This window comes from Elgaria multicarinata, chromosome 3 (genome assembly GCF_023053635.1).
Source record: "Elgaria multicarinata webbii isolate HBS135686 ecotype San Diego chromosome 3, rElgMul1.1.pri, whole genome shotgun sequence".
NCBI classification, from domain to species: domain Eukaryota; kingdom Metazoa; phylum Chordata; class Lepidosauria; order Squamata; family Anguidae; genus Elgaria; species Elgaria multicarinata.
The window spans coordinates 74,613,317-74,626,413 of record NC_086173.1 but is presented as its reverse complement, the minus strand read 5'-3'; positions in this window follow the sequence as shown (position 1 = coordinate 74,626,413).

Here is a 13,097-nt window from a genome sequence, read left to right as displayed (position 1 = left end):
CCCACAAGAAAGGCCAGAAGGGGCAGAAGGTCCAGGGGAGGCAGATGACGTCATGTGAGGGACTTGAGCAAACACCATGAGAGGCCAATAATGAGCGTCCAATAAAATGCTTGTCAGATGGAGCTTTACAACTTATACAATCCCCCAACCAGCAGAGGAACACATCTGGATGGTGCCAATTTGGGGGAAAGCTGATGTATATTCTCACATCTCTATGTAACAATCAATACAGAAAACAGGTGGTTCCAGGGGTCCTAGAGGCAAAACTCAAGAGGCAATGTGTATTCCATCATCATGGTAAGAAAAAAGATGGAAGAAATGGTGGGGAAATGATTGTGGCTTACGAGTAGGAAATGATGACATCTGAACCCTGCATAAAATTCCATGAGAGATGGGGCAAAGGTGCAATAAAAGCCTAGTCTGGGGACGCCCTGATTGGTAATGGCCATTTCTACACCAGTTCAAAAATGGGGGCTGGTCACAGCCGAGGTCCTGTATGTCCAAATGATGCACAGGGACTCCCAGGAGGAAGGAGGGACAAGAACGTCTTTTCCCAGGGATAAGTGCTCCCTGGGACAATCTGATTTTTCCCGTGGTTTCAGGATCATCCCGAGACTGCAGGAGGTGTGGCCGCCAGTCCTGGCTCCTTCCCTCCTCCCTGCAAATAGTGGGGATCAGTAGAGGGAAGGAACCGGGCCAGAAGGAATCGGAGGGGAGCAGGGTCAGGGCTTCCCCCCTTTTTTAAAAATCAGTGCTCGTTGGAGCACACGTGCGCTCAGCTCCTTTTAAAAAAAATGGTGGGCATGACACCCTCCTTCCTCCTGGGATGTTGTGCCCGTATTTACACTAAGGGGAGGATCTCGAGATCAGGATATTGCGAGATCCTCCCCCCACCCCACCCCACGCCCTGGTGTAGAAATGGCAAGTGTTTGAAAAGTGCACTGACACTGCAGGCAGGACACCACCTATGGTAAAATCAGAAGTGCTTCTTGATTTCTATTCTAAAGACTTCCCAGTCTCTTCATTAAAACCACCCGCTGCAGGTTCTGGATATACTGTATCCAGAAACTCCTCCCAGGAATAATGTATTCTGTTTTACTCTGTACAGCACCATGTACACTGATGGTGCTATATAAATAAATAAATAAATAAATAAATAAATAAATAAATAATAATAATAATAATAATAATAATAAGAGGTTGTTACTCTCTAATATATTCATTAGAAAATCTTCCAGTGCTACTTAACCTAGATGCATGCATCATCACATCAGTTTCAAAGCTGTTTTAAAATGTAAATTGTACTCTACTACAACAATCTCAAATAGGAAGGGTCAAGATCTCTGCAGCTACACTTTTGGAAGAACAACAGTTACAAACTGTGAATCATGACACTGTCTGTGCTATCAAACTAAGGAGATACTATCTGGCATGAATACTGGTATAAGGACTGTTTTCTCTGATAAAGAAAGTGAGGCCAGTATTCCATTTCTAAAAATGAAAAGTTCTGCACAGGCCTTTACTCTAACAGTGTGGGAAGGTAATAGGCTGCCATAAGTTTCCTGGTGTAAGAGGGAAATGCACTCTGCATATGCACTGAGGCACTTTTTTTCTTCAAATATTCTATGACCCAGCCTTAGTACCGAAAACAGCTGCTTAGGCTGCACCCTGGTAATATGAAGCCCAGAGCAGGATACCAGCTTCTCTGGAGTTTTGTTGGGGGCGGCTAAGTGTAGATATGACTGAAATTAAAGAAAAGAAGGGCTACCAGCCCACACTCATGATTTGCTCCAGTATACCTGATGAACCCATTTTTATTCAGAGGTACATTTCAGGGAGTGGGGAATTGACCCTCTGCCCTACTGAAATAACAAGTGTCTTATGGAAATCAGCATCATGTCTACCTTGGCCCATACTGTTTCCAGAATCCCTAGCAAAGAGGTAGCTCACCATCCAAACATCCTACCTCACATATCACACAGAGCAAAGAATTTGAGCTGAGCTGATCCTTCTTAAGAGTAACAAGTTTTTTAGCCTAGGCAAAAGCTCCTCTACAACAGTAGCACAGAAGAAGCGTATCTCAAAAAACCTGATCAGTCTATATATCTGGATTCAGGTACTCAGAAGATATAAAAGGGAAAGCCCAAGAAAGATTTAAAAAAAACAAATTCGAGAAGATGGATGAGCCTGTTTCTTCTGTGTCATTCCTTAAATTTCACTCTCCCCCACCCCAGTTCACCTCTGTCCTGAACCACCTGTCAAGAGTTTAGTTTCCTCCTCAGGATTATCAGAAATACGATGCCCATGACAAGATATACTGAAAGTACAGCTAAAACTCTTCATGACAATAAACCTGCCTCTCCAGCTTATTTTTTTACTATCAGATATGACTAGCTGGGTTTTTACATTTGTTTAAATCAACTCTGCATGATAGTTACTAATATAATATACATTGGGGTATGTAGACTTCAAGCTTGTGGGATCCACTGGGGGTGGGGTGGGGGAAGAGGTAACTAGAACCTTGAAATCCACCAAATGCATCCATTTGCAAAACACTGGCCCAGGTGGACAGACAGACATTAAGAATTAAGGAACAGGGTGCCTCTGAGCACATGTTCAGCCCCGGAATTTTGTTATCTGTACCAGCTCACAAGTCCTTTCACACAAAAATCCACTCTTTGTTTCCCCCCAACAACCTAATTTGGGGGGGGGGGCTAGTTGTTGCTAATGTTAGATAATTGGGGGTCAGAAAACCTCGCCATTCTACAGCCAGTCACTCAGACATCTACCAGTAGATCCCAATCTCCCTTCTGCCCAGCCCTGATGTAGATTAAATATTAAATGCAGAAAATCAAAGAAAATGGTGACATTTTGCATTGAGCTGCTGGTGGTGGTGAGATTCCATCGTTGTATATTTTGATCAGCTGGACTTTTAGTACAGACTAAGGATAGAATTTCATTTTATCATTTTTACACAATCATCCTACTAACGACTACTACCCCACCTCACGCCAGTGACAGAAACTCAATATGGGATCGGTGTATAATGGATGGGAGAGATAACCTGTATGTGGTGTGGTGTTCTCTGCTGTTGCTTTCTCCTCTCCTCCTTTTTAACCTGGCGGGATAAGCATTTGAAGAGAGAAGAAGGGTGAGAGTAGAGCCACTAAAAATTTGTTTTTTGGGGGGGTTAAGTGTGGAGGGGGAGGATATTTAGAAAGTGGTTGTGTTGTTCATCTCTTCTTTGCATCACAAGGAATATCCAGCAGGTGCCGCCATGACACTCACACAACCACATTCCACAGAGCAAGCACTCACTATTGCAACTGACACACTAGCTGTGGCAAACAGAATTTCACATTTTCCAGTGCAAGATGCTGAGCCTGGATGTTGAGCAATTGTGCATGCAACAGAAACACTACCTTCAGGGAAGATGTCTGGATGACCTTCAATAAATGGCACTTGCTCTTGGTCGACAGCTGGTTGGCCACTGTGTGAACAGAGTGCTGGACTAGATGGACCCTTGCTCTGATCCAGCATGGCTCTTCTTAATGATATATAATGAGAGCCATGCTGGATCAGAGCAAGGGTCCATCTAGTCCAGCACTCTGTTCACACAGTGGCCAACCAGCTGTCGACCAGGGACCCACAAGCAGGACATAAGCGCAACAGCAACCCCCTGCCCATGTTCCCCAGCAATTGGTACATATAGGGCTTACTGCCTTGGATACTGGAGATAACACATTCATTTGGAAAAGCCAGTTGATGCCACATACTAAATATTTTAAGGCTATTGTTCCATCTTGCTTTTCCAGAAATAAACTATTAACAACCTATCTGCACCTGACAAATTCATCACCATTTGATCATATGAAATTTTATTTTGTAACTCACCCAGCAGTGTAACTAACAAAGGGGTACTATTTGGCCTGACAAAAAGCAAACATTTCTAGGCACAATCCTGCCAAATATAAGTACTTTTAATCAAACATTAATCAAACTTAAAAGACTTTAACCTTAGCTGAATAGTGCTATGATTTCCTATATAGATATAACATAAATAAATGGGGAATCCCATCATATATATGTGATATCACACTTTTAAACCATTGCCCTTCCAACAATTACTATTACAATTTCCATAATGTTTTGCTAATTTGACTAGAATTATGCAACAATGAAAAACATTTTAAAATATTAACCTGTAAATTAATAAAAGGAGATGAGGCAAGACTAATTTCCCAGAGGTATTCCAGTATTTAGGGTGCAATCCTATATCCACGTACCTGGGGCAAAATCTCATTAATCTCAATCTTACTTATTTCTGAATATGCATGTATAGGATTGCATTCCAACTCTCTGGCCTAGTCATCCAGTACTTTCTCCTAGACAGCCATATATGCTTTTTGAGCTAATACTGTATCAGATAACAATATTCCTTTAACCCAATCCAGAAATCCACAAGAGCTTTAGCAGCACTCACAAACTAGATGTTTAGCCCAAATGGAGGGACCATGATTTATCCATTAAGGTGCCCCCAGCCCATGCTCACTGCCAAGAAGGTCAAATGGCAGCCTCTGTGGGCACAGCCATGGAAACATGCAACCACAAGCTAGGCTGCTGGATACTGGGAGATTCACAGCAGCTGTTTGTCTGTACAGCAGGGGTGATCTAAGTAAAGCCAGAGATTTCTGCATTAAAATCATCCTTGCTGTCTCAGGAGCCGTATGCTTTAAATAAATTTACTTATTCATACTGAAAAGGCATGGCCTTCGTATTTCTTGATCTCTTCTCAGCAATATCATTTTAAAACTCCAAGAAGAGTGCCTAATCTGTAAATTATCATAGCATAAATGTTTATTAATGTCCATTCTGTTATAAATATCATCATAAAAAAACATCCCAGCTGATTCTACTAAAATATCTCTATATTACAAATCCATCCATTCCCCCACTCCCGCAAACTTTACAAGATACTCTTTCTGGATCTACACTTTGTAAGCATGGCTGCACAATGCCTTCTAGCTGTTAGTGGTAGGGCCCCAACATCTGGAAGCACTCTAAAAGCCTGTGGCCCTATTTTAAATGAATAAAAACTATTGCAGTTATTTTCTCATTTATGGCATGGAACTATATTAATTACAAAATAAAGGGCTGAAATAATAATTTTCTAGAAGTCCCTAGTTGTTTTTTGAGCCTTATGATACTCAACCCTTTGATGTTATCTCAGTGGTACCCTTCAACAAAAGAACAGGTTCCTTACCTGCAACTGTGGTTTGAGTGTTCACTTATTGTGGCCATAGCTAGACCTAAGGTTTATCCCTGAATCGTCCAGGGGTCAAACCTGTTCATCTAGGTGACACACAGGGGATCCAGTGCTCAGGCAGGGGCGAACCCTGGATGATCCCAGGATAAACCTTAGGTCTAGCTGTGGCCTTTGTGACTTGGTCTGTTCAATCTTATCAGTACCGAATTTCATAAGAACGTAAGACGAGCCATGCCGGATCAGATCAAGGATCCAGCTAGTCCAGCATTCTGTTCATGTAGTGGCCAACCAGCTGTCAACCAGGTATAGGGTGACCATATAAAAAGGAGGACAAGGCTCCTGTATTTTTAACAGTTGTATTGAAAAGGGAATTTCTGCAGGTGTCATTTGTATATATGGAGTACCTGGAGAAATTCCCTCTTCATCACAACAGTTAAAGCTGCAGGTGCCTTGCCCTCTTTTAAATCTGGTCACTCTAGTATAGCTCCTGCAGCTTTAACTGTTGTGATGAAGAGGGAATTTCACCAGGTTCCCCATATATACAAATGACACCTGCTGAAATTCCCTTTTCTATGCAACTGTTAAAGATACAGGAGCCCTGTCCTCCTTTTCATGTGGTCACCCTACGTAATGTTGAAAAACCATCCAAGGATTACCTGTCTCTTCAAAGAAGGCATTTTCATTGACATTCAATCCTGGCGGGCATGGTTTCTTTCCACAGCATGCTGGTGCCATGCCAGCAGCAACACAGAAGCAATGCTACTTGACAATGTTATAGATTTTCTATCAGACTTCTATGAATGGATTTTCTATCAGTGTGGGCTGCTGTGGAAATATCTGACCCACTAGTTTGTAGAAGAAAGAGATAGGAGTACAGAGGGCTGAATTTTGTTTCTGTCAGCATCTTAGGGTGCTAGCTATCATAATTTATTTATTTATTGCATTTTTATACCACCCAATAGCTGAAGCTCCCTGGGCGGTTCACAAAAATTAAAACCATTCGAAGTATAAAACTAACAGTATAAAACATGATATAAAATACAATATAAAAGCACAACCAGGAAAAATCAGCAGCAGTGCAGAAATACAAATTTAAAATAGCAAAGTTAAAACTGAATTTATAGACTGTTAAAATGCTGAGAGAATAAAAAGGTCTTCATCTGGTGTCTGAAAGAATATAGTGTAGAAGCGAGGCGAACCTCCTTAGGGAGCTCATTCCGTAGCCACCTGCCTCACTTCCTTTGGCAGGGGCTCACGGAGAAGGACCCCTGAGGATGACCTTAGGGTCTGGGCAGGTACATATGGGAGGAGGCGTTTCTTCAGGTAGCCTGGCCCCAAACTGTTTAGGGCTTTAAATGTTAATACCAGCACTTTCATAAGAACATAAGAAGAGGCATGCTGACTCAGACCAAAAGTCTAGCTACGCAAGCATTCTATTCCCAAAGTGACCAAACAGTTGCCTGTGTAAAATCCACAAGAAGAACATGAAGACAATTGCACCCTAGCAACTGCTCTACAGAGGCATATCACCTCTGATACTAGAGGAAATATATAGCCATCTTAGCTAGTAGCCATTGATAGCCTTATTGTCCATGAATTAGTCTAATTTCCATTTAAGGCCTTCTAAGTTGGTGGCCATCACTACATCTTGGAGTAGCAAATTCCATAGTTTAACTATGCAGCTTCCTGTGTGAAGGAGCTTTAGCTCAGTAGTAGAGTACATGCTTTCCATGCAGAAGTTCCCAGGTTCAATCCTTGGCTTCTCCAGATAGGGCTAGGAAAGAATCCTGCCTGAAATCCTGGAGCACTGCTGTCAACATACTGTGCTAGATGGATCAATGGTCTGACTCAATTTAATGCAGCTTCCTGTGTTCTTATGAAGTAATTCCATTTATCTATCCTGAATCTCTCACTATTCAGATTAATGAGATGACCCAGGTTTCTGGTATCTATCCACTTTTTCATTTTGATCCACAGGTAAGTATCCCTCCCTCCCCTACATTATAATCACTGATGACTGACTTATCTAATTTGGGCTTGGGCTAAAGTGAAAAAGTTTATCTGGCTGAGAATTCCTATTCTGAACCAATATATCTGGTTTAGAATAAGAAAATCCAATTAGTTTATTGGGGAATGGGCCCAGTAGCAGTTGGCTGTATTTAGGGATCAAAGGGGAAACTTTGGCAAAGGGAACAAAATTTGGCAGCTTCTTTTTCTTTAGTAGGTATATCTTTCATTTTCCTGATTCCCTGCAGTCTCTCTTCGATTCTGGGGTCTGCACAAAAATAATAGAACAAACCAACAATAAAATAAATTCAATTGAAATAAATGGAACCTGTTCCAATCAGTCAGGCCCCATTCAGAACATACGTTAAACCATGGCTTTAAACATGGTGGTTAAGCCAGAATGACGGGCTGTGTTCAGAAGACACATTAAACCACGGCTTTAACCATGGTGCATAAAGCAAAAGGCCTTATTCACCATGGTTAAAGCCATGGTTTAAGGTGTCTTCTGAAAGGGCCCTCAGCCATGCCTTCCTCCATGATACCCCACTCCATTTCTCCTCCTGGTTTCCCGATTTTTCTCCCCAACACCAGTCACCATAATGTGGCCAATACACGTGCTAAATGCTTATTGAAGCAATTTTGGGGGTCTCCCCACCACTTTACATAGGGTTCTTTTTTCCTGAAGTCTTTTGTACTTCTGCAAACATTGGGTTTCTCTTGAACTTGCCAGTATCTCCTTCTTGTGCATAAATGGTGCTTTTTGAATACAAAACCAACAGCACTCACAGCCCGAACATTGGAAATACAAGGAATAATGACAGTAAAGCAGACTAACAAAGGGAATGAAGTGATTTCTGGCTAGACTGGTGAAACCCCATGGGAATGTTGTACAGAGAGCATAATGCAACCAGTAAAGAAACTGACCAGATGGGGCCTATGAATTCTTTACCATTTATGACCTCAGTAGCATTTTGACTGGCTGTTGTTGAGTATCATTTCCAGCAACTACCATGGATCCTGTCTAAGTCCCATCAAAATAAAGAAGGCTGGGTTGAAAACAAATAGTTTATGCTTGATGTCAGCAAGATAATGGTTGACAACACTGCAGTGAGCAATTCACATATTTTACAGACCAATCCTATCAGCCACTGACATATAAGATTGGCCAGTAACATCTTAGCACTAGGACAGGGCTCTGAATACAGCAGAAATCACTACATCTATTATCTGATGGCTGCTAATTTTCAACAGTGGAAGTATTCTCATGGAAACTTTGTTTTAATCTTTAAGGCACACAAAATAAAAGGGTTTTCAAAACTGATAGAAATTCTGTCTGCCTACTTTCATATATGGATGTGATGCCAAATGCCATTTGCTAAATTAGGGTCCCATTTCATTTTGAAAAATTGCAATTATATGTCCTGCGAGACTTTGGGTTGAAGGTAAGAATTGTTGTGCTTTCTCAGAATATCTGTTGGAACTACAGTGTAAGTCAACTTACATAAATGGCATGAGATGAATCTGAATGGCAATTCAGATCCAGACAATCATACATTTGAATCAGCAGTGATCCTATTTGCATGCAACTAGTTTCACAAGGGCCAGTGCACTTGGATAGCGGGAATTTATATGTTTAAAAGGTTTTAATAATAAAGGCTCTGTGTATTAGCCAGTTCTGACATTTAAACACTAGATATAATAGTTAGAATTTGTTGGAATCAGACAACTAACCAAATGGTATCTATTTAAATACATAAATGCCAAAATCCATATTATGGATGGCTATTAGGCTAAATCAAGCTTTCAAGCAAGCTTTCGAGATCTCCAGTTCTCTTCATTGGGCACGATGTTACAAAAAGTGGGGGTGCAGAGGTAGGAGGGAGGAAACAAGGCTGAGTCGATATTGAAATCATGAAGTTCGCACTGATCAGAGACATAGGATGAAATGTGGGAGGAGGTTACAGACACTCAAATTAGGTTCTGTCAGGTGGTATGATGTTCTCAGATTGCAACTAGGATTGCTGGGATGAACAAACAAACAGAAAATGGTTGGTCCAGGTGGAGGTTTCATGGTGACATCACTGGAGGGGCAATCAATCAACATCATGAACAGCTGACTTCTTCTTCAGAACTTGGCCCCATAGAGGGAAGGTATGTTAGGATTGAACAAAGTTAAGAACATAAGAAGAAACATGGTGAATTAGACCAAGGGTCCATCTAATACAGCATTCTTTCACACAGTGGCCAGCCAGCTGCCTGTAGGAAACCACAACTAGGACATGAGTAGAATAGGACCCTCTTGCTCATGTTCTCAAGCAACTGTTCTCCATAGGTATACTCACTTTGGAGGTAGCAAATAGCCATCAGGACTACTAACTGTTGATAGCCTTATTCTTCAGGAATTTGTCCAATCCCCTTTTAAAGCCATCCAAATTGGTGTTCATCATTACATCTTGTGGTAGCAAATGCTATATTTCAACTATGCCCTGTGTGAAGAAGTACTTCCTTTTATCTCTCCTGACTCTCCCACCATTCAACTTCATGGGATGACCCTGGGTTCTAGTATCATGAAGAAAGAAAAAAATCTTTCTGTCCACCTTCTCCACACTATGCATAATTTTATACCCCTCTAACATGTCCCCTCTTGATTTCCTTTTTTCTAAGCTAAAGAGTCCCAAACATTGTAGCCTCACCACACAGGGGAGATGCTCCAGCCCTTTGATCATTTGGTTAACCTTTCTGCATCTTTCCCTACTTTCCAATATCCTCTTACAGATGGAGCGACCAGAACTGTACAGAGTATTTCAAATGTAGTCATACCATAGATTTTATTTTTGATTCCTTTCCTAATGACCCCCAACATGGAATATACTCACTGCTACATTTGTCTTCACCCTTGTTTTCCCATGTCACAGCATCTATAGCATAGGCCTCTCCACATGGGTAGAGATGCTAACATGCGGATATTTCTATGGCTATCAGATCATTCATCTATTTTCACCTTTCGTCGGTTCAAGGTAAATTATTCTTTCTTGGCCTATACTAGGCTAGATAGCTGATGATGTGCTAACACTGGGCCTTATATCATAGGATTCTCACGAGCATTGGCGTGCAGACAACAGGCTCAACTGAACACCCTAATCCGCTGCCGCCGCCATGTTTGCCCACTAGTAAAGACACAGTCTAAGCCCTGCCCACTCTTCAAACGTGTTTGGGCAAGCCTCTCTTCCAGGACCATCAACTGAGGAGGAACGAGGTCACCTCTGAATCAGGCCCGGGGGAACTTCCTGTTGCAGTGTGTAGGGCGGGGAAACGCGGGCCAAAGGCGGCGGCGCACAGCTCGACTGCGGGGAAACTGAGGTGAGTTAGCCCAGCGGCAGCGGCTGCCCCTGCCTTCTTTCTCCTGCTCCTCCTCCTCGTGTGCACAAGTGTAGCGGGCAGCGCGGTGCCTCCTTTCCTGCTGCTGAGGGATGAGGAATGGGGTTCTGGGCAAGCGCCGCTGGGCAGGTGCAAGCAGCACTGCCTGCCCGCACGTCTCTCTGTGTGTCCAGCCCTACTCAGAAGCAAGCGGGACAAGACTTCTGAATGTCTGAATTACTCCTCAACACTTTTAAAGAGCATCCCAAATTCAAAGTCTCTGCATGTCCACTCACAAGTAAGCAGGTCTCTGGTCTGTAAAATGCACATCTTAATTCTGTGCAGCAGCTCTCTTGCCTGCTCAAAATCTTTGCAACTATCCCATTCTTTGCAGGATATTTAAAGGTTAAATGCTTTTAAATATCCTCTTATCCCCAATCAGTGATCAGAGTTAACGGCAAAAGAAGCTTGCTTGCACAGGGATGGAAACTGGGCTGCATCCAGCCTGTGGGCTGGAGGTTCTCCATTCAGTGTTGGACTGGGACTTGCTAGATCCAGGTTCTAGTCCCCACTTGGCCATTGCAACCCACTGGGTGACTTTGGGCCAGTCACAGACTCTCAGCCTAACCCACCTAGTTGCAGGAAAACAAGTCTGCATTACGGTGAGTTGTATAATTATTTCATTATATATTACAATGTAATAATAATAGAAATAAAGTGCACAATAAATGTAATGTGCGTGAATCATCCTAAAACCATCCCCTCAACCACCACCACCCGGTCTGTGGAAAAACTGTCTTCCATGAAACCGGTCCCTGGTGCCAAAAAGGTTGGGGACCATCAGGTCTGTAAATTCCCCCCTCAACAATTTAAAAATCCAAATCCCTGACTTGATTTCCCCCCTTCCATTCCTTGCATCTGAGTTCTGGACTTCATTACATTTATTTCGCCCAAAGAAATAAAATAGAAGAAACCCCTGGTTGGATTAATTCATACTCCTTTCATAAAATGACAAGGATAGTTCAGCACACTGAAGCAGTGATACAAATCACAGAACTGCTTTGAATTTTCCTAAGGTTTTCCAACGAATTCACTGATTTTCTTTTGAATTTAACTATTAGCTCTTGTGCCAAAAGGCATGGTGGGTAGAGTGACCATATGAAAAGGAGGACAGGGTTCCTGTATCTTTAACAGTTGCATAGAAAAGGGAATTTCAGCAGGTGTCATTTGTATATATGGAGAACCTGGTGAAATTCCGTCTTCATCACAACAGTTAAAGTGCAGGAGCTATACTAGAGTGACCAGATTTGAAAGGGGGCAGGGCACCTGCAGCTTTAACTGTTGTGATGAAGAGGAAATTTCACCAGGTTCCCCATATATACAAATGAAACCTGCTGAAATTCCCTTTTCAATACAACTGTTAAAGATACAGGAGCCTTGTCCTCCTTTTCACATGGTCAGCCTAATGGTGGGGTGTGGGATAGAGAAGGATTTTTAGCTTTTCCTGAAATTGTTAGTTATTTCATATCATCCACCTGCAGTTTCTCTAGACTGAAAGCCCAAAGTAAAATTGTTAAAAGTCACAAAGACATTTCCATTAAGGTATTTCCATTGGAGTTCTTCTGATGGTAATTTTGACCAGCAAAATATCTCAACCTATGCCAATATGAGTGAGATTTCCCAAAACCTTTTCTGGATGGGATCAGAAATTTTGAGTCATGAAGGAAATTCTTTCCCAACATAGATATAGTTGTTTTTAGTCATCCTCTGTGGTATGTGGTTTGGCTCGCTTGCTTGAGTAGTGCAAAGGAAGAAGTGGAACTCTAGTTGGTGCTAGAAAACAGTAATTCATTTTTAAATAATGCATTTTGACCCACAGACCTTCCTCTCTAATTTGTTTGATATAATTGGGATGTCGTATATTTTGAAACAATTGCTGATAACTGTTCATCCTTCTTAAAAAAAATCGTTTAAAAAAATTAACAGGGTTGCCATTACTATTTATCATCATCATCTCTCTTTTCTTACGTGTGGTAAACTTTCTAGATGAACATGATAGCTTTACCAACTCATGCTGTCTTTTACTGATTCAGAAATTTCCTCACTATTGAACATGTTTTAAGTGTGACAGCTTTCCTGATATTGGTGTGGATGTATTTGAAGAACAAAAGTGCCATGCTGGATCAGACCAAGGGTCCATCTATCCAGCACTCCGTTCACACAGTGGCCAACCAGCCATTGGCCAGGGATGAACAAGCAGGACATGGTGCAACAGCACCCTCCCTCCCATTTTCCTCAGCAACTGGGGCACACAGGCTTATTGCCTCAAATATTGGAGATGGTGCAACAGCACCCTCCCTCCCATGTTCCCCAGCAACTGGTGCACGCAGGCTTATTGCCTCAAATACTGGAGACAGCACACAACCATCAGGGCTAGTAGCCATTGCCAGCCTTTTGCAGGAACTTA